Here is a 325-nt window from a genome sequence, read left to right as displayed (position 1 = left end):
AAAAGTAACTAAATTAGATACTCAGTTACAAATTATAAAAATAACTAGTTACTTCAGAAAGTAACTATTGTGTTACTTTCAAGTACATTTTTAAAAGCTCAAATGTGATCCCACCTCCAGCCTCTTTAATGTAACTTAAAATCCATGTGCATGTTCAATTATTTATGATAAATCTGAATATTATAATGAAATGGACGCTTAATACAATACAGTATTGACAGAAACTACACAAATCTCACAAAACTCTTTAAATGTTGCTGTAGAACAAAGTGAGACTAGCCTTCAATCCAATGCCATTTATGTAGATATTATGTCTAGTGGATCA

The sequence above is a fragment of the Etheostoma spectabile genome, chromosome 13 (assembly GCF_008692095.1).
Source record: "Etheostoma spectabile isolate EspeVRDwgs_2016 chromosome 13, UIUC_Espe_1.0, whole genome shotgun sequence".
Lineage (NCBI taxonomy): Eukaryota > Metazoa > Chordata > Actinopteri > Perciformes > Percidae > Etheostoma > Etheostoma spectabile.
The sequence above is the reverse complement of the archived record's forward strand: the minus strand, read 5'-3'. Positions refer to the sequence as shown.